A 24,711-nucleotide genomic window follows, 5' to 3' on the forward strand; every position below is an offset into this window, starting at 1 on the left:
ACTCCCAAGTTACAATGATATTGTCTTATTAGTTTTAGTTTTCACTTTTGGGAGTAGGAGTTATTATAAATTAATGTTTATGTATTGTGTGAGGTCAGGGTCAAAGTTTTTTCATATATTCATATCTAGTGTTTCATCATTTGTTAAGTAGAGATTCTTTACCATGTTAGGTTACTTTGATTTTTACCAAAAATTAAATGACCATGCAAGTGTGGGTATATTTCTGATTTATATTCTGACCCATGATAAAATCATCAATTTACTGACTCTTATGGCAGGAACACCTTCCTTCATTACAAGAGCTTTATAATTCTGAAATCATGGTAAAAATTCTGTAACTTAATTTTTTTTTCAATATTGGCTTTGGATTTTCAGGTCTTGCATTTCCATATACATGTTAGGATGAGATTAATAGTTTCTACAAATAAGTCTGTTGGGATCACTATTGGAATTGCTTTCAAATAATTTGAGAAGAATTGTGGAGATTAGTTTGCCAATAATTGACATCTTAAAAATATTAGTTTTATAATCAATGAACATGGTATATCTTTTCTCTTATATTTAAATTTTTTCTACGATGTTTGCAATTTTCATTTTACAGGTATTATGTTAAACTTATTAAGTATTTTGTGATTTTTGATGACATTGGAAGTAGAGTTGTTTTTAATTAAATTTTATAATTTACTAAGTAAAATACAATTAATTTTGTATATTATTTTTGCATTCTACAATTTTACTAAGTGCAGTTATGAGTTATATTAAATGGTTTGCAAATGTATTAGAATTTTCTGTGTTAACAATCATGTCTCTGGGCATAGTGGCTCATGCCTGTCATCCCAGTACTTCAGAAGGCCAAGGTAGGTGGATCTCTTTATGTCAGGAGTTCAAGACCAGCCTGGCCAACATGGCAAAACCTTGTCTCTATAAAAGTACAAAAATTAGCTGGGGGAGTTGGTGTGCACCTGTAATCTCAGCTACTCAGGTCTCTGAGGCAGGAGAATTGCCTGAATCTGGGAGGCAGAGGTTGCAGTGAGCTGAGATCATGCCTCTGCATTCCAGCCTGGGTGACAGAGTGACACTCTATCTCAAAACAACAACAACAGTCATGTCATTTGCAATAAGACAGCTTTACTTCTCTTTAAATTTTTGAGCCTTTTATTTATTTCTTTTTCTTCACCTGCCCTGGCCATGACCTAAGTAGAATGTTGAATAGGAACAGTGAGAGTGGGCATCCTTGCCTTGTTTGTATCTAATGGGAAAAGTGTTTAATCGTCATTAAGTATGATGACAATTTTTCATTTTTATCAAAACCATTGATCATCTTAATGAATTCTCTTCAATTCTTCATTTTATTAGATTCAAAAATACGACTTACCATTTAAAATTTGTCAAATGTTTTGGGGGGAGAATTGGAAGATATTTGCCAGAGGATACAAAGTTTCATTTAGAAAAGATGAATAAGTTCTGGAGATATGCTGTGCAGCATGGTGTCTATAATAATAATAATAATAATAATAATAATAATATATTGTATACTTGAAAATTCTGGAAGTAGTAAATCTTAAATATTCTTATTACACAAAACAAAGTATGTGAGATGATAAAGATATTAACTAGCTTGATTTAACCATTTCATAATGTATACACATCTCAAAACATCACATTGTACACCATAAAGATATACAGTTTTTATTTATCAATTAACAGCTTTATAAAGTTGAGAAAAATAAAAACAAACAGACAAGGCTGAAAGTGCGTGTACCCAAAAACAAATTAAAGAAACTCAAAAAAGAGAAATTTAGTCAAGTGTTTTCTGTGCGTCTATTGATGTAATAAAATAGCTTTTCTCAACCATTTTGTTAATGTGTTGAATGACATTTATTTTTAAATGTTATACTTACATTGCACTCTTAGAATACATACCACTATATCATAATGCAATATCCTATTTACATACAACCGGACCCATTTTAGTTAACATTTCTGTTAAGAGTGTCTACATTTTGTTCTTGAAAGATGTTGTTCCCTCTTTCTATGTAATGTTTTATTCAGGTTTTGCTATTAGTTTTATTCTGGCCTCATAAAATTAATTGGAAAGTGATTTCTTTTTTTTTCAAAGAGGTTGTGTACTTTTGGTTTTATTTCCTCCTCAGATGTCTGATAGATTCATCAGTAGAACCACCTGAGCCTAGAGTTTTCTGTGTGAAGAAGTTTTTGATAATAAATTCAATTTCTTTACCAGCAGGTATACGGGTCTTCCAATTTTCTGTTTTATCGTGTGTCAGTTTAATAAGTGTATATTTTGAGAAGTTTATTTCATTTAAGCTGTAGAATTTTTTAGCATGAAGCTGCTTATAATATTACCCTCTTATATGTTTAAATGTTTGTACAACCTTTAATGAAAACCTCCTTTTTGTTCCTGATATTGGTAATTTGTGTTATCTCTCTCTCTCTCTCTCTTTTTTTTTTTCCCACGATGTAGTCAAGACCAGACAATTTTGCTGGTCTTTTCTAACACTAACTTTGACCTTGTCATTTTTTTCCTATTGCTAATTTTCTATTCTGTATTCTCATTTTTATTTCCTTCTATCATAAACTTATTAGCATGTGTCTTATCTTTACAGTGGTAAAGGTTAGGAAAAGACCTCAATTTTTAAAGTAAGAATTAAATGATAACATGTTTTCTGGTGCACAGTAATAAATAGATGGTATTCATTGTAATTATTATGAACACTTTCCTGATACTTCCTGTGAGGGTTTCTATAAATTTCTAGTTAAAAGTAATTGATATAAAGTATTGTTATTGGTATTTATGTGGGGGAAATTTTAACCGGATAGAGATCAACAGGTTAATATTTTACAGTTTTTACTGGATAAAGTTATAAATATTTGTAAGGCTGCATTCCCTTCAAAATGGAAAAAGCAGGTACTGTTTTTACTTGGGTGAGGCAATCTTCTCCTAAAGTGTAGATCAGTTGCTTACCATCTGGTGAGGGCATTTTTGTAAACCTGTGCTGACCTCAGCATCCCAGTCCCATTTATTACATTGAGTGAGATCAGCCTAGGGTCGAAAAGAGGTAGGAGTGTATAGAACCTGGTATCTATGATGACCTTGAATAAGAGAAAAAAAAATTATAAAAATGAGAAAGTCAGGTATGGAAAGGTAGAATGAAATTATTTCTTGTTGAGATCTAGCAATATGACTTGACCATGTTAGGTACTTCATGTATTCTTTGCTATTCCTAACATTATGTGATATAGATTATTATATCCATTTTAGAGTTGAGTATTTCCAAGGTTATAGTCAGCTGTACAATGAGATATGAAAGCCCATTTCTTAGCACTACATAAAGTCTGTACACAGCCCCCAAAGTAGATAGCCATAGACCATTGCCAGCATTGGTATGGTGTCAAATGGTAGTGTCAACTGGAGTATGGATTAAGCAAACATGTTAATACTCATCTTCAATCCCAGGATTTAAAATATCCTCTGATGTGAAGTGGGATAAAAGCTCTTTAGAACTTCAAATAAGGTGGGTTTTTTTGTTTGTTTGTTTGCTTGTTTTGGTGGGGTAAGTTGGTAGCAGGAGGGTTGTATATAATAAAACAACTGTAGACTTTTCAGTTTGTGTTTTGTTGGAAGGTAATGAGGCCTACGGAATTGAAAACATCTCCAGAAAAGTAAAAGTTGACCTTGCTTTGTGCACTGGACGCATTAAGTTGAATATAAAGCTACTATTTGTATATAGGATCTCTTGACATAATTGTGAAGCTTTACTCCCATTAGGAAAGCACATGCACTTGAAATTCAGGGTCTTGAATACAAGACCCAATAAAAACAACTCTTAAGCATCCTAACATGCACTTCAAAGGAGCATTTTGTCTCTGTCAATATGTAGTCTACAGTGCATTTAATTTTCTGAGGAAATCCCTGTGAGCATTTTGCTAAATGGGTAATCAATCTACCTGATCTTGCCCAGTTCAATTAAAGCACAGCTACAAGAGCACAGACAGTCCTTCCCACAGTGAAAGTGGCAAACAAGGTTAGCAAATGGAGGCTTGGGGCCCAGCTGGAACATGCCCCCTTATCCCATTGTCCTCAGGCGCATGGAGGGCAGGAAAATGGCAAAGGACAGCCAGTTGGCCACTTTCTCACATGCTGAGTCTTCTTTTGTTTTTCATTACATGCTGTTTTTCTCGTTACAAGCTGACTCCTCCCTTGGCTTTGTCTATTTCTTTCCCTCATTCTTCTTTCTTCTCCTCTTCCTCCTCTTTCATCTCCTTTTTCTACTTCCTCTTCCTCTCTTTCTCTCTCTTTTCTTTATTTTATATGCTGCCTTTTGTTGCTTTGATGAGAGTTCTCAATAAACAAATTCAATATTTATTGGCTATGTTGCTTATAACACAGTAATAAGCATGGTAATCTAGAACCCATTACCAAAGATTTTGGAAGCCAGATATACTTCTGAGAGGTGCTTTTTCAGACTCCCTTTTTTGAGAGACAGAATGAGCCATAGCTATCATTCATTCTTTCAACAAATAATTTATTTACTATCAAGTACTGTTCCAGGTTATGAATATAGCAGTAAAAGAAAAGAAAAGAAATACATGCCTACAAAAGTTTCATACTTGGCAGGGAATGGAGAGACATATGTAATTTAAAAAGTAAATTATATAGTATATTGAAGGTGGTAAGCACTGGGGAGAAAAATAGAGGAGGGCAAGGAGGATGCGAATGCTGTAAGGTTGCAGTTTAAGAAGAGGTTTCAGGGTTGGCCTTGCTGAAGTGGTAACATTTGAGCAAAACCTAATGGAAGAGAAGATGAAGGAGTAAGTTGTATTTCTCTCTGGGAGGCTATCCAGAGGAAATAGCAAGTGCAAATGCCCCAAGGTGGGAGCACTCTTGGAGTATTTGAGAAACACAAGGAGTAGAGCATTTAGGGCTGAATTTTCCAGTAAAATTGCTATTTAACTTTCATGTGTAGTTTTTCAGGTATTTAATTATCATTTGTTGGTGTATACTAAAGACAGAGTAGTTGATTCCAAAGGGACTCCTAGAGGAATTCATACAAGATCAGAAGGTGCACAGATTGCTAGACCCAAAAGGAGAATTTAACAGGTTGTTGGAATATCATAAAAGGTTCAGGGAGGTGAAAATACCTGGCTGATATGAGCATTTTATCAAATGCGTGCACATCAGCTCATTCAAAAGGCTGCTACAAGAACACATACCTCCAGTGAATAAAATGCAGGCACACCAGTAGACTTAGAATGAAGAACACATCTACTATATTTCAGCACTTATTTGTTCTCTTCCTTCTCAAGCTTTACTCTCAGCAAATGCCTCCAGCCTTACTGAGAACATCATGGCCATCTGATCTTAGCTTCCTCACCTTTGCCTCCACCCATGCTTGTCCCTAAGGCCTTTCTTTCTTCTCATAAGCTCCCTCTTTCTAACTAAGCCCCAGCCTTCTTTAGCATTCCTCCCAAACTTCTCTCCATAGAAGCTGTGAATTTTCCCATTTGATTACATCATTTTTTTCCTGCTTTCCAATGAGAGCAGGAGGGTTTTTGTTTGTTGCTTCTCTTACTCATTATTGGATACTCACAAAGCTGGTGCTTCCTGGTACCAAGTAAGCATCTCATAAATATTTGTAAGTGGAATGAATGGTAGTTCTCTTTTATTTTCAGACAAAAATAATCCCCTTTACTGTGTTTCTAGAGGTAGTGAGAGATGCGTGGATGGGACGTTCTCCTTCATTTCTCCGCCTCTCTCCTAACCCCTCCTTTCCCATTTTCCTAAAGAGCAGGTCCTCCCAAAGCTCTAAACCTTAGAATTTTACATATGTCAAAGTTACCCATTTCTTCTCTTTCTCAATCAAAAGCCCCATTCCCTCAACAGAGAGCATTTCCCTGGGAAAGAAGGAGGTAAATAATCTAGTTGAAGTAATTGATTTTGATGTCCCAATAATTACATCAGAGCCCTCTTGGAGAGTATCGGAATCTTCAAAAGAGCGAGAAACCTTGTTCATCTCCATATTTTCATTTTGAAAACCTCAGAAAAAAAACTATCAGTGAATTATAAAAGAAATCATTTAGTTTGGGAAAATTATTACCTGTTTTTCTTTATGAGAGACAGTCCCTTGGGATTTTTTGTAAATCTGTCCTTTGTCCCTTCAAACCTTTTAAGTGCTCCGTCTCTGGGTCTCATTATGGTTATTTTCAAACACCAATTTTGAGCTGTCTCTCTTGCAGCTGAGGCATCTCTGAGTGACATTTCCTATCAGGCCTGGAAGTGCATCTGACCTAACTCTGATTGTCCCACATCAGTGCTATGATGGTCCAGCCAGTTTCTGTGATTGTAGGGTAGAAGGCAATCCCAGCCAATGGGTTAGCTCTATTTCACTCAGCAGGCTCTTCAGCTAAAAGTCGCTTATTTTAAAGGGCCACTCAAGGGGCAAAGACGATGAGGACAAAAGTGTAGTTTGGCAAATCAGCAATCCTATTGAAAACCATTTCCAGTGGTTTTGGAATCAGGGGAAGACATGCTGTGTGGCAGGGCTTGACATGCCCGAAGCAACTGTAGTGACTCTCTAAATAGTAAAAAATTTTAGAAAATAAGGCTGGGTGGGCAGGAAATGTAGACACTTTCAAGTTACTTTTACTTCTCTGGTTTTCTTGCCAGATTGATTTCTTTCATTAGGAGAAGTTACTTCCATCTACATACCATTCTAGCCTCAGGAGGTAAGACTGATTTAGTGGTCTTAATTTAGAAGTGTCCTGAATTTTCAGGAATTTATTCTATAATATTTGAATGCCCATATGTGACACTTGGATTAATCGACTTGATTTGGGTGTAAGTCTTTTGTGAGTTAATGCCGCAAATTGAGTCGGAAACATAATTTTGAATTAGTGGTGCCATCATCTTGGACATCAAGGCTAGAAGTAAGTGATTAGAAAACTCTTTTCAGCACAAGCCCCAGTTAAAGGCCCATAGTCACTTCTTGTTTCCTGTTTTCTCTGGCTTAACCTCTTTAGCTTCACATTCAGGACCCTGAACCAAAGGTTTCCTCCTCTTTTCTTAATCTCTGGCCAGTGCCCTCAATAGAAGCGTTATTGCTCCTTCCCTACCCCCAGGAAGGAGGTATGGAAGAGTGCAGGAATTTTCATAGTCATAGTTACTTGGGAGCAGTACCAGCATTTAATGGGTAGAGTTTAGGCATGCTAAAAGTTCTGTAATGTTTGATAGTCCTACAAGTGAAGAATTGTCCCCCTGCTTCCAGTGCCAGAAAACACCCATTGATAAATACCATTCATCTGACTCTATCAGCTTTACAATTATCCCTCTGCCCTAGCTCACATTCTTTGTCCTCCTCCTCATTTGTATTATTGCGTACTGTCTCTTCTTTACACATCTGTCTATGTCTATCCCACCTGAGATATACACTCATATACTGTCTACCTCTCTGAATTTATCCCTAAAGACTCAGCTTTTTCTTCACATCTTTCTTGAAACCTTTCCCAATCATGCCACTCTGAGTAACCTCCTAATACCATGAACCTCCTTCCCATCTATTTTATGCATCACTCTCAGGAGAATGAATCACAGCCTTTTGTTTGTTTTTGAACTTTTTGTGTCTATTATTCTTTCCTAAGCTCGTAGATAACAGTCTTGTGTCATATACTTCTCCATCATTGGTTTCATCTTCTATCTCTGTAACCTTCTGCTCTAGCTAAATTACTTTCTTTCCCCCAAACACATTATGACAGAGACTGCTATGTGTCCACCACAGCCTACTTCCTTGTCCTCTTAGACATTCAGTGAGGCCTCCCTTGCAATAGGTGTTAGGTCTGAGTTTTAGCCAAACGAATGTGGGCAAAAGTAAGGTATATCACTTCTAGGTCTGGTACGTAACAATTTTCTATGTATAATCCATTCTTACTCTTTGTCTTTCCCATCCACTAACTAAAGGGAGAAGATGTCAAAGACCCAAAGGAGAGCAGAGCCACAAGACAACAAGAGTTAGGTCCTTAAATGACTAGGTAGAAGGCCACTCACTCATTGGGAACTGGGAACATCTGTATTAAACTCTATATGAACAATAAGTAAAGTTTAATCTTGTTTCACCACTAAGATTATTGCAATTTTGTGATCATAGCAAGCATTACTATCCAGACACCATATCCTTTCTCATCTATGTGCACTTATTTTCATTTGCTTTCATTGCTTGGAATGAGTTTCCTCTTCACATGTTTAAATTTTATGCTTCATCTGATACCAGATTAATTCCTGCCTCCTCCAAGAAACTCCCTCCAGTTTCACCAATCCAGAGTGACTTCCTCTCCAAATGCTTGAAAATCCCATAGACTACTTTTCCATTTGATTGGCAAATAATATAATACTGCATTGATTTTTATTTAGCTTTAATGTATATATTCTATCTTCTCTGGTAAATGTTAAGATCTGTCAAAGTAGTACCTTTGTCTTATGCTTCACAGTATTAGGAATGTTGTGGATGCTCAGGAAATAATTGTAAAATGAACAGATGGCCTTTTAAAAAAATTTGCATATTATCTCTTCTTACTGGCTTAACTTGTATTACAGTATTTTGCTCCTTCCATGGATGATTTTGGTGTCATTTCTTGTTTCTGTGTCTACTTCTCAGACATGTGTCACAGAAATGCTGCTGCAAGAAAATTATATTTTCTTCATATCCATTCTCTTTCACTGTATTTACTTTTAAGTGTTTTTATTTACATGTGCTTAATATATGTTAGTTGAGTGAATGAATCCATTCTCTCCTCTGAATTTACAAAAGAATATATGTCAATTAACCTAAACCTCCTGCTTTTGGAGATATCAAAACATTGTATCGGATTTCTTTATTTTCTTTGGTGTTATGAGAGTCATTGCATAGAGTTGGCTGACTTTTGTGAATGAGGTCAATCATTACTATATCGACTTTTTTTTATCTAACAAAAGAAAAGATTCTTCAGTCTGTTACTGTTGTCTGATCATCACTTCTGCTGGTTTCATATTTGAGTTAATGTATCCTTATGCGTATGATGTATTTTCCAAGTTAGTGGGGTAACCTGATGAGACTTTTCTTCCAAGAGATTTGTTTGAAGGAAAATCTACTACTGAGGCAAAGGCCTTGTCAAGAAATCAAAATTATTGACTCTGCTCTTCTTTTTTCCCTACTAAACTTTGAGACCCCATTCAGAAATCAATGGTGACCATAAAGAGGAGGTACACAGAATCAAGCTTCAGGAGACCTGACCTCTTTTCCCAACAGTTTGATCCTTAGAAATCCACCTCTTTCTGCATCATTCTATTCAGAGGAAAATGGGTCAATATATTTCTCACTTTCTTTTTCATGTCTTATTAGGATCAATGAGACAATGTTAATAACCACATAGGTAATTTCTGACTAATGGACAGATAATAGGCACACATTTTCATAATATACTGGTGTTAAAAACCTTTGCAATCAATGTGAAACAGATGGTTTAAGTCTTTAACTAGTCCCAATTACTTGCATGTATCAGACGGATGTGGCACTAGCAACACTATCCTTTGGTTATATCCTTGAGTTTCTGTCAGCCTTGAAAGGGGCAGATGTTAGGCCAGAAATAACAAATTTCCCAGGCCAGTGCCTGGGAATTCCTAAGTAGCAAAATGGGAAGATTCCTTCACTGAGGAAGTTAGCAAGGTGGTGAGCCAGGCCTCCAGTGGTTGGTGCTGTCAGGGAGAGCCATGAAGGAAGGACACATTTATGGCAGAGGTTAGGAGCTATGATGGGTGTAGGAAAAATCCAGTGACTCAGAGCAAGGCAATACAAATTATGAACTAATTAGAGTTTTAATTTAAAGACTGCCAGTACTTTTCTATAAACTGTCTCTTTCACTAATTATTTAACATGTCTATTCAGTTGAACTGCCTGCTTAATATGGGCATGGACCAGACTTCTTGTATGTCTACCTTGTGTCTAACATGATGCTAGACACATTGGAAGTGTTTGGTACATATTTGCCAGAGGAATTATATCTGTGCTTAGTTTCTGTTTGGTTCATTCTTTTCTGTTTCAGGTTTTGCGACTGATTTTTTATAGCTGCATTTAGGTATTCATTTTCTTATTCACTCAACAATTGTGCATTAAATGCCAAAAACTGTGCTAAGAGTTAGAGATATGGACGAAGTTTATACCCTCATAGAGCTTATATTCTTCATTGATATAGAAATAGACATATCCACCATATATATGGATTGAAAGATGCAGAAATAGATATATCTATATCTATCTAATCTGTATCTGTCTATGAAATAGAAACAGAATACTAAATGAAGCTTGAAGGATTTCATGCAAATTTCTACAGAGAGAGAATTCTAGGCAAAAGAATTGTCTAGTTCCTGAGGCAGACATGTGCTTGCTGTGTTGGAGGAGCAGCAAGGAGGTCCATGTGACCAAAGAGGAGTAGCAAGGGGGAGAATTATAGGAAATGAGTTCAAAGAGTTAGGCAGGGGCCAGATTATTTAGGGGTTTTACACAGTAGTAAAGACTAGAAGTTATTCCAGGTGAGATGGGAAGACATTGAATGGCTTTGAGCAAGGGGTAGACCTGATCTGATTTCCTTCTCAACAGGAACATTCTGGCTGTCGTGTGGCATATAGATGTAAGGGGGTGAGGGTGCAGAGAGTCTCTTGCTGTGGTCCAGAGAGAAATGGCGGTGGCCTGAAATAGGAAGCAGTAGTGAATATGGTCTTCTCAGATCACCCTGATTATTGACAATGTAGAAGGGTGAGATTTCATTTTACAAGTTTGAGTGACTGGCCCTACAGTACTACTTTGACATTAAAGCACTGCTGATCTTGCTTTTGAAAACTGTGACTTTGTTATTCTAGGGCCTCGAGTCCTGATCAGAGCAGGCTCTAGAACCTAGGAGTACAAAAGTCAGTGTAAAAAAAGTTGAAAGAGAAGCAGAAGATCTAGAAATAATAATGAGATATGGCTTCTGGTGTTACAACAACCCCTGACCATGCTGAAGGCCGTGCCCTCACTTCCTTTCATCCCATTTTTGTCTCAGTTCATTGGCTTCCATGCCCAGCCCTTTAGTAGAAACCTGCTTTGCCCAGGCCATAGCTGACCTCTAGATGGGCATGAGATGCCTGCATTTCAGTTATTGTCTTTCTTAACTCTGCACTGAGCAGCACTGGGCACCATGTCCTCTCTTGGTTTCCAGAACATCACACTCTGCTCTTTTGTCTTCCACCCTTCTGATAGTCCTTCTTCATCTCCTTTGCAAGTTCTTACTCTGTTCACTTTTTAAATATTAGTTTCCAGGGTTTTATTCTTTGCTCTTTTTTTTTTTTTTTTTTTTTTTTTGAGATGGAGTCTCGCTCTGTCTCCCGGGCTGGAGTGCAGTGGCCAGATCTCAGCTCACTGCACACTCCGCCTCCCGGGTTCAGGCCATTCTCCTGCCTCAGCCTCCCGAGTAGCTGGGACTACAGGCACCTGCCGCCTCGCCCGGCTAGTTTTTTGTATTTTTTAGTAGAGACGGGGTTTCACCGTGTTAGCCAGGATGGTCTCCATCTCCTGACCTCATGATCCGCCTGTCTCGGCCTCCCAAAGTGCTGGGATTACAGGCTTGAGCCACCGCGCCCGGCCTATTCTTTGCTCTGTTATCTTCTTACTCTTTCCATTCTCCTTGGGGCTTCCATCCTGTACAGGGGCTTAAGCCATCATGGATATGCAGATATCCCCTCTCCCAATATCTTAATCTCTAGTTTTAACCTGTGAGTTGAGCCTCAGACTGCTAGACCAGTTGCCAACTGGTCACTGCTACCTGGATGTCACATAGCCTTAAACTGAGTGGTTTCTAAACTGAATTTGCTGTCTCAACCTTCCCCAGGTTCATTCTACTTTTCTTTCTTTCTTCTGCATCCCAGTTTGTGGAGCAATCCTGCATTGATCCTTCTTTTTATCATATCTTCATCCTCTACCAATCGCTTACTCAATTCGATGATTTTACTTCCTAAGTATATTTTAACCCCTCCCTTCTACTAATTCCTATAAGCACTACTCCAATTGAGGCTCTCCTCATCTTTTACCTGGACTTCTAACTCATTTCTGTGCCTCCAGTTCATTGTCTTTACTTCCTCAGGGATCTACCTACCTAGCCTATAATCTGGTCATGTCACTCTTTTGGAGCAAATTCTCCAAAAAGTCACTGACACATACAGTGTGCTCTCTGGCTCCTCAGAGACCAAGCAGGGCTGTTCACCATCTGGCCCTGGCTCACCTTCCATTGTGACACACCTGAAATCTGTCTCTGTCTTCACTATTGTTCACACTCCAGATCATTAAATTCTGGTAATAGTTCCTTTTTTTTTTTTTTTTTTGAGACAGAGTCTCACTCTGTTGCACAGGCTGGAGTGCAGTGGTGTGATCTTGGCTCACTGCACCCTCTACCTCCTGGGTTCAAGAGATTCTCCTGACTCAGTCTCCTGAGTAGCTGGGACTACAAGTGTGAGCCACTGCACCTGTCTAATTTTTGCATTTTTAGAAGAGATGGGGTTTCATCATGTTGGCTGGTAATATTTCTTATTCTGTAGTCACATCAGGTTTTAGACCTATGATCATGCCATTTCCTTGCCTGAGAAGGCCTTCTTTCTGATCTGGATTATTCTGAGTATTTAAAACTCAACTCAGTGATACATGGCCTCTGGGATACCTTCTTTGCTATTCCCAAAATAGGTTCCATGCCCTTCCGTGGTGTCTCTGGTGCCCTCATAACATCCTGCACTCATCACCATAGCATTATCAATGGTAATTATATGCTTATGTGTCTGTTTTCCCTCTCTGAGCCTTTGTGTCCTGATCTGTAAAATGGCAATAATAGTAACACTTATCTTAGAAGACCTTGGGGGGAATTAAATAAGAAAATTTATGTTATGAGTTCAGAACAGTGACTGGTACATAGAAAACACATTAATTGATAGCTACTTGGTAATGACAATATTATAATTTATTTTTTATAACATTATATAATAACATTACTGATAATTATAGTATAATAAGATTATGAATAATAGCTATTTCATACCATACTATTATTACATGGCTGAGAGCTCCTGAAGGGCAGGAGCTATTATAATAATATAACTACGATTATAATAAAAATATTAGTAATTAACATCTATAGTATAGCATAGTATAGTATAGTATAGAATATAATAGTATATGCCAGACACTGAGCAAAGCAAAGAACATCATCAGTTATCTCCCAAACACCCATGAGTTTTACAGATGAGTGAATGGGTACTTAAAGTGTAATTACTTAAACTCACAGAGACAGTAAAGGGCAGCCCTAGATCTTGGCCCTGATTCTAGTTTGACTTCACTCTAGGACCTCAGCTGCCACCCTGCAATATTGCTGAGAACCGGAAAAATGTGAGACATATAGTAGTTGGTCAAGTTTATTACCTCTCTGGTGGAAACTACTAAGTACTGCCCCAGATGGAAAATGCAAATGGCTTAGGCAGCTGGTGGTCCCAAAGGCTGCTAGATCACCATTCATCCAGCTGAATTAACACACTATTGATGAAAAGGACTCCCCTAAACAGTGCCTCTCTAACTTTTTGACTAAATAGACAATTAGAGGGATATTGAAAACTGGACATGTCCAAAATAATCTGAGACTCTCTGCTTTCTAAAGTTAGTGATGCATGGTTTTTGTGTGTGTGTGTGTGTGGTTGTTGTTTTTTTTTTTTTTTTTTTTTGAGACAGAGTCTTGTTCAGTCGCCCAGGCTGGAGTGCGGTGGTGCAATCTCTGCTCACTGCAAGCTCTGCCTCCCGGGTTCATGCCATTCTCTTGCCTCAGCCTCCCGAGTAGCTGGGACTACATGATGCATAGTTTTAATCATGGGAAACACGGACAACAGCTTGAGCTGAAAATAGAGTGCACTCGGTCTCTGGCTGCAAGATAAACTCTTGGGTCAGTTATGTGAAAGGCCATAATTTTCAGATTATGTTGTTCAGCCCTTAACATTGCAACAAGTTAAACAAATATCAAAGCAGACTGAAATTACTGACCCTGAAGAGCTCATTTTCTTAAGATTAAAGACAAAGACACATAGCAGAAAATGTGCTGGGGCCGAAAAAATGGGGAAAGAGAATACTTACTTATTGAGCAGTTATTACGCACTAAGTATTTTACATACACTGGTCCATTTAATACTCACCAGAATCCCATGAATTAAATAACATTATCCTGATTACTGATGAGGCAAAGGGAGGCTTGTAAGTTGCCTGCATCACAGAGCTGATGACTTTGCTTTAGTGGCCCGCCATTCTTTGCTTGCCTAGTTTGTTAAAATCCTTTAGGTCTTAGTTAGAATCATTTCCTCAGAAAATTCTCATACCAGAGCATACTTATAATGGCATCCTGAGCTTTTAGCTCTCATCATGCTGCGGTGAAGGGTAACTCACATCATCCTGCTCAATTTGTAAACCCCATGAAGGTAGGGGCCGTATCTCTGGTTCATGTCTTTGTGACCAATAACTAGTGGCAGCACCTGGCTTGTGGTAGGTGCTCAGTAAATGTTTATTTAATTAGTACTCTTATCTTTACAAAGAAATGTCTGAATGACGTGATCCCTAGGTTCCTGCCAATTCTGTGTTTCTAGTGGTAATGTTTAGACCAAGCAAAAGACTTCAGTAGGACTTAATGTTCCCAGTCACTGATGCTATGGGAAGGGCATGACTGCTGGTGATGTGGGTTTTGGTCTTTGTCATAAGTCCCTCTGAGGCCTTTCTACTTTCATGCAGGCCCAGGCAGGGGCCCTTTAACCTCCTGTTTCCTTCCTGTAGGGCTTAGAGAATGTTTGCCACCCTTTCATCTTTAGCATGCATGCTGTTCACTTTGCCCTTGGGAATACTTCTCTCTCCAGAGCTGGATAGGAAATGGGGTATCGTCTTCCCACAGAGACATGCAGACAAGCCTATTTCATTACATAGAGTTTTGCCATGAATGGGCATAAAGACAGTTGGGGGAACTAAAATAGTAATTAGAGAGAAGTGATAAAGTTTAAAATACCCTTTATCCATTGTGAGGACAAAAATCAGTTTCCAGTTGCTGCCCATGATTCTGGAATTAGGCTTTCTGGACTTTAATCCTAACTTTTGGAACCTCAATTCATCATCCTGGAAATGGGGGGGGAGGTGGTGTCACAGTATCTATGAGGTTAAAACATATAAAATTGTCATTTTTGTAGGTCAAAAAGGGTCAAATATTGACAATTTCATATAGCTTAACTTAATACATCATACGTTTGCTGCGTAGATGAAATGAATAATGCATATAAGGCACTTATCATAATGCCTGTCCCAAAAGTACTCAATACATGCAAGCTATGATGATCCTAATGATTTTTATCTGAGACAGTGACTGACATCTTATTGGACTTCTGCCATCAGCTCAATTTTTCTGAGTGGCACCAACCAAATGCCTAGCTTTTCCTGACCATTTTTTGAAAAGGGGCAAACAGGCAACCTTTGAAGACCACTTTTCCCACTATGTTGCCTTGAATATAATACTGGGGAAGAATGTTATGTATGGGTCCTCATGTTTCAAGTAGACGTGTTAAATCCCTCTGTATGGAGAGAAGTCAGTTTCCCAAGCCTCTCCATACATGAAATGATTACCTGAGGGGCTTTTCCTCATACCACTCACTTAATATTGCTGTGGCTCTGAATGAGTCACTTAATATTTGAGTGTCAGATAATTCATTTTCATTTTCAAACTAACATGTATCGGGTATTTGCTAGGTTTTAGGCAATTACATGCTGTTTTCACAAAAATTTATCCTCCTAACAATAGTCATTCATTTTTCATTTATTCCACAGCTATTTATTGAGCACCTGCCAGATGTCAAAGTTTACGTTAGACAATGGATAACAGGGTGACCAAGTCAGATATAGTACCTGGGAGCTTACAGTCTACTAGGAGAGAGAGGTCAAATACATAATCTATATAAAAAATGTAAAATTGCAGTTGTGGTATTATGAATGAGAATATATGGTGTATGGCAGCAAGAAATACAAAGCTTTGATCAAGTTTCTGAACATTGGGCATAGCTTCCAACTAGCCCACACCATGCTTTTGAGAAAGTTAGGTAAAAGGTGTCCTAGGATGTGCACTTCTGTGTTAGGATATAGGAATTGGTGAGTGGAGTGTGACTAGATTCTACCCGTCATTTGACCCTCAGCCAGATGCTCTTGTGTAGAGTATAACCCGCACAAATGTACACAGCATCTTTCGGTCAGAGGAGGCTTCCTCAAGGAAATGATATTAGCAGTTATCATATGACAGACAGAGAAGCTAATTGTGATTATGTGAAAATGTGTGCTTATATTCAGTAGAATTGAGAGAGTGTGCTCTAGAGAACTGTGTGTGCAAAGGCCCAGTGGCAGCAAGAATCAGGGCCCACTTAAAAACCATAAAATGTCTATTGAAACTAGAGGTCAGAGTAACGGAGAAGAAAGTATAAACTAAAGCTGGAGAAATAAGCAGAGATCAGAACTTGTGGGTCTTAGAAGGGATACTGATCTTCAACATGAGAGCAATGAAGAGTCACTTAACTGTTGTAAGAGGATGACCATAACAGGATTACGTTTTTGTTTGTCAAAATCACTTTGGATGTTAGAAGGGAAATGGATTGGAGAAATGTAGCAATTATGAATATGGAGACCTGTTAGGAGAATATTGTGGTTAGAAATGATGGTAGTCTGTCACAGTGTAGCATCCAAGGTATTGGAGAAAATAGTACCTGTTCAATAAATGTTAGGAGGTAAATTGGGTAGAAGTTGCTGATGGATTGATTGAGTGTTGGAGATGAGGTGAGAAAATAATCAAAGATAATGCCGAAGATTTTGACTTGTGAAATGACATAGATGGTGAAGTGATTCCCTGAGATAGAGAATAGTGGAAGAGGACTATGTTGCCTAGTGGAGACACTGAATTAGGATTTCATCTGTGGCATCTAAGTGGAGTTATCAGCTATATACCAGCAAATGAGAGGAGAGATCTCTGTCGAAGATAGAAATTTATTAGGCACCTGTGGAAATGGGAATTAAAGCCATAGGTATGGTTCAGATAATCAAAGAAGAAAATATAAATAAGAAAAGAAGACTTAGCAATGAGCCTTTAGGAATTCCAAATTTATTGGAAAGATGGAAAAGATAAACCTTCACATTTTTGAGATCCATCTTCCAGAAACTAAGACTCAGAGAAGTTGAGTAATTTGTCTAAGACACATGGCTGGCAAATGGTAAAGATGGAGTTGGTGCCTGGATATTTTATATTTCAGAGCTCTCACTCTTCCACTGTGTCACATATTGTAGCCTTTGAAAAATTAATTTTTGAAAACTTTGAAGAATATTTTCATTATATCATTTAACATTGACTAATTCCATTGAGTTTCTATTTTTTCCTGTTCTTAAAAAGGCAGCCTAAAAGATTCACATTGTTCAGGGTAATGAGAGAAAGGCAAAATGAATGTTATAAGGAGGGATTAAAAACTAGAACTAGAAATTCTAACAGCCTCTGGGAGCCTGGAGTTCACTGACTTGACATAATTAGGTGTCCACTTAACACTCAGTAATTGAATGACTTTACGCTAACTTCTTTAAGATAGAGAAAACTAGTGAGGGATGCAGCAGACACCTCCAGGCTCTTTCACAAAAACCTTCATGGCAGCAATCTGCAACTCCTGCTGACTTATAACTGTGTTATCACACCTCCAGGGAGTATGCAGGCACTCCTTTCTCCTTGTCTTGGGTCAAAGAGCTGAAAACAGTCCCAGCAAGTCCTGAGAATGAGATACTGAGCTTCTGTGGGTCTGCTATATGCAGTTCCTTCTCTTTTCACTAAAGCAGATTCCCTGACAGTGAATGCCATGGGAATAAGTCCAAGAGTTCTGTGAAATAAACTGGAAATCAGAAAAAAGATGGGAAGAGTTTTCTAGGTCTACCCTGTCCTGGGATGACTGGTTGAAATTAGTTGTGTCTTGTAGATTCTTTCAACTTCTCCTCTCTTCCTTATATTTAAAGGTCAGTAGAAAATTTCACTTTTAATTTAATTAGGGCAAGAAAGTGATTCAATAATTTATGTGCTGGGCACATCTAAATAGATTATACTCACCCACCTAGACAAGTAAACAACAAACAAGGTTTTAAAATACCTTATCTGGAAATAAAAATCATGAAAAGAACCCAAGTTAGGCAAAATTTGTGCTGTGCAGAAATTAGTTGCAGACAGAGTTGACCCTTCTGGGATAGCCATTTAATATTCCTTTCTTTGCAGCAGTTCTAATTAATACTTAATCACCCTGGAACTAGCCTCTTCCTCAAGGAACTCATAGGGATCTTGAAGCTACCTCTGCTGATTGACCAATTTTCAACTGGTGATGGTGACTCTGGTTAGCTTGCCACAAAAACATTAAATTGAAGCAAGCAGAGATGAGAAGATACCTCAGTACATGAAAGTGACTAAGAACACTGTGCTGTTCATAGCTTTTAGCTTCTTGTGACCATTCAGTTTCTCCTAATATGATGGCATGGATGAGCTAGAGCAATGAAGGAAGCACTGAGCATGGAATCCAAGGACTTTGAATCCCTAAAAATAATGAGGTTTTCCAGGATATGTTAAGGAATTTAGACTATTTTCTTAGGGAAATGAGGAGTCAGAGGATAATCTTGAGCAGGAGAGTAACATGATTGTGCATAGTAGGAAAATCTCCCTGGTGTCAGTGTATAGGCTGGATTAAACAAGGGCAAGGATAGGGGTTGATCTACAATACCTCATTGGCTTTATGGTGGATGTTATGCACGCAAAGTCTTCTGCAGATAGTCTGTAGTCCTTGCCATCTTGTGATTCACAGGAAGAGGCCACTGACAATCCCCATGCTCCCTCATCAGTCCCAGGCCTGTCAGAGTGCCCATAGTGATTAGGGTCCCACCCCATTTCTAAACATGGTGGTTCTGCCTTCTCCGCATTGCATACGCTAGAACTCTGATGGAAGTTTAGGCAACTTTTTGCTTGAGGGCTGAGGAGGCATTCTGAGATAGTCCAGAGTAAGAGGGTGGAGAAATGGGACTCTGCCTCACAAAGCCATTCTCTTATACCACATAAGGGGTAGGGGAACTCTCCCTCATAGTTTAGGCATTCTTTGGAGGGAGATCCACATGAACACACCTCCTCTTTGGATCCCTCTCTATTTCCTCAATTCTCTATTGTCCTGCACCACTGTCAGGACTTTCTGCTCAAATGCAGGGTTTCCAATCTGCTCTTTCAGGAAACCCGTGAGAAAAGAGTCTGAAGCCTGTATGTCTACTTGTGTTTTGGAAACATTGGCATTCTAGATTTCAGGTGGGTTAAAAAAAGTAGATTCTTCCCTCTGCCTTGGGATTTGCTGCCTGTAAAGAGGAACAGGTTGGTTCTTTGAATGGGGTGATGGTGAAAAAGGTGGATGAAGCTTCAATTCCAGTTCTATCTCTCCGCTACTGAGGACTGAGATAAGTTTCTTTCTGAGTTACCTAAACACAAACATTTCTTGGTACAGGGAGTTGAAGAAATCAGTTTAGTCCCTGAAAAAAGGAAAGCATAATCGTTTCATTGAAATCTTGAAAAACAAAAAGCTTGATAGTATTTTATAAGGAGCATTTGGCTCCTTTTTGAACCTTTCTTTATTCCAAAGGGTCATTATATTAGTGGAAAGTGGTACCTGAGTCATATGTGATCAAAATGCCACTCCCAAGTAGATTATTTTCAATCTCTAAATTTCTCCTCTGATAGAAGAAAGCTTTTTTTCTGCCTCATTAAGATTCATTTTATTGGAATATCTTATTAAATACTTTTTCTGTATATGTATATTACTGTAATCAAATATCTCAACCTGCGTCCAACAGTGGAGTCTTCCTGTGCTGGGTCTGTGGCTTTTTACAATGTGGCTTTGTAGTACAAAAGGTAGAGCGGCCTCTGTGGCACCATTACCAGTCCTCATGAATGAAGTCATGACCAGATCTGGAACAAGCCTGATCCTCCAACATTACTCTAGATAATGTAGCTTCTCTCGTATTCTGTTTCTATTTCTCCTGTAGTTAAATAGAATAAATGTGCTCTATCTCAATAGTATCTGGAATAGCAAATCTCCCTCAATCTGCTGCAGCAGTCTAATTTATGAGTACAAGAGATAAGGAGATAGGAAAGGAGAGGAAGATGAGGTAAGAAAAAGTTGCAGATCCCAGGATTTAAGCCAATTTGTCAATAGGAATTACATTAAAATTGAAAGACACCCAAGCCAGTTTAAAGTAATGAACCAAAAGAAAATTCACTTTAAAATACAATGATGACACTCTTCATCATGAAGAAAACAAAGTGTGTTTATTATTACCCAAACATTTTACGAGAAATAAGTTATTTGATGAGGTTCAAGTTCCTGCCCACTGTCACTTTGAATAATACTGGGTTTAAAAAATAAAACAGGTAGTTCAGTTTTGGTCCTGAAAGAGTATAATTCTGGAGATCAGATTTATGAAGGAAACACAGAAAATAGCACAAGTGAGTCCTATTAGGCTTTTAAGCAGGGGCCAAAATGTGGAGTATAAACTATAGGGTGACAGGAGAGAACAACCGAGGTAGAGGTGGCCCATCACTTTCTTTCTTAAAAAAGATCACTCATCAGTAAAAACACACCTCTTGATTCAGGTTGGGAGAAATGTTGCTGTGGATTCATTGATTCCCTCTTCTGTCAGCCACGTTTTGTTTTTGATGAGTCAACTACTGTTGCTGTTATGAGATGAAAGCCAAGACCCATTGGTAATTCTTCCTCAGTAAACTTCACTCTTGACAAGAATACTAGGTTTCTAACCCTTTTCTTTTTTAAACATGCTTCCTATATACCTTCAGCCATTTCTTTATTTTGTTTTATTTTACTTTAAGTTCTGGGATACATGTGCAGAACGTGCAGGTTTGTTACACAGGTGTATACATGTGCCATGGTGGCTTGCTCACCTATCAACTCCTCATCTAGCATGCCTTAGGTATTTGTCCTAATGCTCTCCCTCCCCTTGCCCCCAACCCCATGACAGGCCCCAGTGTGTGATGTTCCCTTCCCTGTGTCCATGTGTTCTCATTGTTCAACTCCCACTTATGAGTGAAAACATGCAGTGTTTGGTTTTCTGTTCCTGTGTTAGTTTGCTGAAAATGATGGTTTCTAGCTTCATCCATGTCCCTGCAAAGGACATGAACTCATTCTTTTTTTTGGCTGCATAGTATTCTGTGGTGTATATGTGCCACATTTTCTTTATCCAGTCTGTCATTGATGGGCATTTGGGTTGGTTCCAAGTCTGCCATTGTAAATAGTGCTGCGATAAACATATATGTGTATGTGTCTTTATAGCAGAATGATTTATAATCTTTTGGGTATATATCCAGTAATGGGATTGCTGGGTCAAATGGTATTTCTGGTTCTAGATCCTTGAGGAATCACCACACTATCTTCCACAATGGTTGAACTAATTTACACTCCCATGAACAGTGTAAAAGCATTCCTATTTCTTCACAGCCTCGCCAGCATCTGTTGTTTCCTGACTTTTTAATAATTGCCATTCTAAATGATGTGAGATGGTATCTCATTGTGGTTTTGATTTGCATTAGTCTAATGACAAATGATGAATTTTTTATATGCATAGCCAAGACAATCCTAAGCAAAAAGAACAAAGCTGGAGGCATCATGTTACCCGACTTCAAACCATGCTACAAGGCTACGGCAACCAAAAACAGCATAGTACTGGTACCAAAACAGATATATAGACCAATGGAACAGAACAGAGACCTCAGAAATAACACAGCACATCTACAACCATGTGATCTTTGACAAACCTGACAAAAACAAACAAAACAATTAAATAGGGAATAAAAAGGATTCCCTATTTAATAAATGGTGCTGGGAAAACTGGCTAGCCATATGCAAAAAACTGAAACTGAACCTCTTCCTTATACCCTATACAAAAATTAACTCAAGATGGATTAAAGACTTAAATGTAAAACCTAAAACCATAAAAACCCTAGGAGAAAACCTAGGTAATACCTTTCAGGACATAGGTATGGGCTAAGACTTTATGACTAAAATACCAAAAGCAAGTGCAACAAAAGCCAGAATTGATAAATGGGATCTAATTCAACTAAAGAGCTTCTGCACAGCAAAAGACACTATCATCAAATTGAACAGGAAACCTACAGAAAAGGAGATTTTTGCCATCTATCCATCTGATGAAGGTCTAATATCCAGAATCTACAAGGAACTTAAATTTACAAGAAAAAACAACCCCATCAAAAACTAGGCAAAGGATATGAATAGACACTTCTCAAAAGAAGACATATGTGGCCAATCATCAGCCATTTCAACTTCTTGTTATTTTTTGTTCTTGAAGTATTCACTCCTGCGCTTATGATCAGCAAGTTCATACTTGAAAGGGTGTGTGTGTGTGTGTGTGTGTGTGTGTGTGTGTGAGAGAGAGAGAGAGAGAGAGAGAAAAGAGAGCTAAAGTTCAATGCCCGTGCTTGTAAGCTCCTGAATAAAGTCCCAGGATACTTAGAATATTCTGAACAGTGTGTAATAGTGTAATGGTAATTGATAATGGTGAAACTGTAGTGTAGCTTTAAGTGGATGTCAATAGAATGAGAAGATACTATCTGCTTCCTATTTTTAATTCTCTATCAATCCTCACTCTCTTGGTTGCTCCAAAGCTGTTGTCTCCTCCAGGTGATGTTTAAACCTGTCCCTCTTCTCCTTGCATGTGCCTTATGAAAAATGGCTTTGCCATCTGTAGCTGTCAGGAGGCTGTGAAGTTGGGAGTACAGCTCAATGAATATACAAATGTGCAGCTGGACCACAGCCCCTTCCAGAAGGTAGCTGGAATATAAATCATAAGCTTGCATTACTCAAGTAACCATTGGGGGGCTGCCATGCATAAGGGGGCTTAAAGTAAGAGGACATGAGAAGGGTCTCGGTGGAAATAGGCCCTGCAATATGTGAATAGGTCGATGAAATGAGCAGAGCTGAGAGTAGCATGTTTCAAAAAAACTAATTTGTTAGGCTCTTGCGGATCATGGAACAAAACTAAGAACAACATAGGGTTTATTGAGCTTCAGTAGATTTGCTTCCTTTAGGACTGAAAAGGATATGAGGGCTCAGATGGAAAAAAGGAACAACTTATTTGAAACTAGAAGAAAGGGAATCCTTTAGTAGGTTTGCCTCCTTTTGGTCTCTCTCTCACCCCTTCCCCCTACATTCTCCTTTCTCTCTTTCTTTCTTCCTACCCTTCCTTTCTTTCATTTATTCATACGATCTACTTCCCAGTATTTAATGCCAGGGACTATGCAAGTTGCTGCAGTCACAATTTTTGTTTCTGACTCAAACAAAATCTCTGCCTTAAGGTTTAGGAATGGTGAGGTGCGGGGTGTGTAGGTCGTGATGAAGAAACAGACTTTAATAACAAATACAAAGATACAAAATGGAATGTGATGAGTTATAATAAAAATGGGTATTAGAAGTTGTGAAATTTTAAGAGGCAGAGCATATAAGTCAGCTGGGGGATGGATTTTCGGGGGAGGTGACATTTGAACAGAATCTTCCAGTATGAGTAGGAGTTGCTTAGGAAGATCCGGATACAAGCAGCTGACAATGGATGCAAGGCTGGAGGCCTGAAAGCGTGTTCGTTGGTTCTTTTTGATGGCCAAAATTTTAATCAGCCCATAATTCTTAATTATTTTTCTTGAAGCATTTTCTTATTAGAGTCAGTACAAAATCTACTTGTGGACTTGTTTCTCACACAGCTGGCTTCACCTGTAAACACATCTGGCCCACATACGCTTGTGACTCTCCTGGCTTCCCGTGAAAACAAACTCAGCTGCTTTCCTTCTCTTTCTCTCCAACATAAAGTAAAACAGTTGATGAAACCTCAGGAACCCTTCACTGGATTTCAAGTCTCATTTTTTCTGATAATAGTGTTAAAGCCCATAGTTTATTTTTTCATTGTCAAGAGCATACTTCCCGAGGGTTTTTTTTTTTTTTCTTTTCATTTTGTCGCAAGAGCTTTCAATGTGCTTGTGTATCTCATACACAGGAAAAGGGATTCCTGTCGCTGGTATTGCCTGGCAAAAGGACCTGGGTTAAGGCAGAGAGTCCCTGTATATTCTGGATGCAGTTTTCCATATTATTAACACCTTACATTAGTGTGGTACGTTTGTTACAATTGATGAAATAATAATGATACATTATTATTAACTAAAGGCCATCATTTATTCAGATTGCTTTAGTTTTTACCCAATGTCCTTTTTCTGTTCAAGGACAGTATCAGGATATCATAGTCTCCTTTAGCACCTCTTGGATGTGATGATTTCTTAGACTTTCCGTGTGTGTGTGTGTGTGTGTGCATGCACATGTGTGTGTTTAAATGACTGTAGCAGGTAGAATAATGGCCTCCCTCATATTTCCACATTATAATCCCTGGAACCTGTGACTATGTTATGTTACATAGAAACAGGGAATTGAAGTAGCAAATGAAATGAAGGTTTCTAGTCATCGACCTTAAGATGAAGTGATTATCCTGGATTATTTGGGCCCAATATAATGACAAGTGTCCTTAA

General features: G+C 38.3%; 1 long non-coding RNA gene across 4 annotated transcripts in view; it reads left to right on the forward strand.

The window, feature by feature from the left end:
- The window catches only part of LOC101020856, a 199,409-nt gene that overhangs the window by 66,006 nt on the left and 108,692 nt on the right, over positions 1–24,711 (forward strand). The window lies entirely within an intron of this gene.

Source organism: Papio anubis, chromosome 1 (genome assembly GCF_008728515.1).
Source record: "Papio anubis isolate 15944 chromosome 1, Panubis1.0, whole genome shotgun sequence".
Lineage (NCBI taxonomy): Eukaryota > Metazoa > Chordata > Mammalia > Primates > Cercopithecidae > Papio > Papio anubis.